Raw genomic sequence first — 3145 nt, forward strand, 5'->3', positions numbered from 1 at the left:
GCTTACTAACAAATGTATTCACGAGGAGATGAGATTAAAGCAAGATGGACATAACTTTGTCCTTGGAGTTACTCATGGAGTTATGAAGAATAAAGGCAAATCTTAAAAAGTAAAGAACATTCCACCAAAGAAACAGAGTAGACCTGGGGAGAATAACCAGAGTGATGATGGAAAATTTACTCTGAATTGCTACTTTTGTGGCAAGAAAGGTCATGTGAAAAAAGAATGTATTAAGCGTAAGGCTTGGTTCAAAAAGAGAGATAATCTTTCTTTTGTATGTTATGAATCAAATCTTGTAAAGGTTCCTTCTAATACTTGGTGGATTGATTCTGAAGCCATAACTCATTTTACTAATTTAATGTAGGGACTCCTTATAACCCGAAAACCGAAAAAAAGTGAAAAGTTCCTCTATATGGGAAACCATCTCAAAATAAAAGTGGTTGTTGTAAGTACCTATCACATGCTATTAGAGACTGGTCATCACATGGATCTTTTGAACACTTTTTATGTTCCTTCAATTTCTAGAAATTTAATTTCATTATTCAAATTAGATGTTGTTGGATATTCAGTTTATTTTTGTTATGGAAAAGTAAGTTTAGTGTTTAATTCAATGACAATTAGTTATGGTATTTTATATGATGGTTTATATAAAATTTGCTTGAATAATGAATTTGCACAAGCTTTAGTTACCTTGTATTCAAATACTGGATCAAAACGTGGCATAATTAATGAAAATTGTTCATTCTTGTGATATAAAAAGCTAGGGCATAGCTCTAGGGAAATAATTGATCGATTAGTGAATGATGAAATTTTACAAAATATTGACTTCACTAATTTTCAAGTATGTATAGATTGCATAAAAGGAAAGCAAACTAAACATACAAAGAAAAGTGCCACAAGAAGTAATGAGCTTCTTGAGATAATTCGTACAGATATTTACGGACCACTCTCCATTCCTTGTTTCACTAGAAAGAGATATTTTATCACCTTTATAGATGATCTATCTCGATATGATTATGTATATCTAATGCATAATAAGTCTCAAGCCAATGCCATCTTTAAAGTGTACATTACAAAAGTTGAGAGACAATTAGATAAAAACGTTAAGGTTGTGAGATCTGACCGAGGCTGTGAATTTTATGGTAGATATGATGAGTCAGGATAAAATCCTAGTCTATGTGCCAAATTCCTATAAAATCATGGAATTCGTGCTTAGTACACAATGCCATGTACGCCATAGCAGAATGGTGTTGCTGAAAGGCGTAATCGTACTTTAATAGAAATGGGTAGGAGTATGATGAGTTACTCTTATGTACCTATTTCTTTATGGGGTGAAGCCTTAAAGACCACAATGTCTATCTTGAACAGAGTTCCTAGTAAGGCAATATCTGCAACTCCTTTGAGTTGTGGACTGGTAGAAAACAAAGTTTAAGAGGTTTACATATATGGGGTTATCCAACTGAGGCAAAAATCTTAAATCCTCATGAGAAAAGGTAGATTCAAAGACAATATCTAGATATTTTATTGGTTATCCAATAAGTCCAAAGGGTATAGATTTTACTGTCCTAACTATGGTACGAGAATAATTAAAACCGTTAATGCCAGATTCTTAAAAAATGACGAAATCAATGGGACTGAACCAAGAAAACTAGATATTGAGGAAATAAAAGTGGATATCTCACCACCATTTTTGCCTCAAGAAACAACTCTCACTCATCCTTCTCAACAAGTTACAAAAAATGAGCTACATAATAGAAATGGTTCATTACCACAAGAAGATGTCGTCATTGAAAATGTTATAGAACAACCTCAATTAATACCTTTGAGAAGATCTTAAATAGAAAAAAAATCTACTATATCATATGATTATGTAGTATATCTACAAGAATCTGATTTTCTTATTTGGATAAGAACATATTCGATTACGTTTTCACAAGCCATGGAAAGTGATGAATCTAATAAATGGGTAGAAGCTATGAAAGAAAAGTTAAAGTTTATAGACCATAATGATGTTTGGGATCTTGTCAAATTGCCTAATAATTGTAAGAGTGTCGATTGTAAATGGGTCTTCAAGACCAAACGTGATGCTAAAGATAGTATCGAACTATTTAAAGGTAGACTAGTGGCCAAAGGTTTTACTCAAAAGGAAGTTATAGATTATAGAGATACCTTCTCTCTAGTTTTTAAAAAGAATTCTCTTAGAATCATTATGTCATTTGTTGCACATTTTGATTAGAGTTACATCAAATGGATGTGAAAACTGCTTTCTTGAATGAGAATTTGGATGAAGATATCTATATGGATCAACCTGAAGGGTTCGCAACGAAAGGAAAAAAAAAACATAGTTTGCAAATTAAAGAAATCTATTTATTGTCTTAAACAAGCTTCGAGATAATGGTATATAAAGTTTAATGATACCATTACATCTTTTGAATGGGTGAGGCAACTTATGTTATTAGAATAGAAATCTTCAGAGATCGTTCTTGAGGATTGTTAGGTTTGTCTCAGAAATGATATATTAACAGAGTTTTGGAGAGATTCAATATGCAGTTATGTTCAGCAATTGTTGCACGTATTCTTAAGAGTGACAAATTAAGTAAAAGTCAGTGCCCAAGAAATGACTTAGAAAGGGAACAAATGATGAACATTCCGTATGCATCTGTTGTGGGAAGTTTGATGTACGCTTAAACCTGTACTAGACCAAATATCAGCTATGCTATTGGTATATTGAGAAGATATCAAAGTGATCCAAGAATTGAACACTAAAAAGCTGCAAAGAAAGTTATGAGATATCTTCAAGGGATAAAAGATTATATGCTCATATATAAAAGATGAGAACAATTAGAGGTGATTGGATTCTCAGACTCAGATTATGGTGGTTGCTATGATAGCTTAAAGTCTACTTCAGATTTTGTCTTTATGCTAGCAAATGGGGCAATTTTGTGGAAGAGTGTAAAACAGTCTATTACTGCCTCATCCACAATAGAGGCTAAGTTTATAGTATGTTTTGAAGCCTCAAGTCATGCTTTGCGGTTGCATAATTTCATTTCAGGACTTGGTGTTGTTGACTCTATTGCCAAGCCACTGAGAATATTTTGTGATAATACTACAGCTGTTTTCTTTTCTAAGAATGGTAAATATTCTA

The sequence above is a fragment of the Carica papaya genome, chromosome 9, assembly GCF_054855325.1.
Source record: "Carica papaya isolate Zhongbai chromosome 9, ASM5485532v1, whole genome shotgun sequence".
Taxonomy (NCBI): domain Eukaryota; kingdom Viridiplantae; phylum Streptophyta; class Magnoliopsida; order Brassicales; family Caricaceae; genus Carica; species Carica papaya.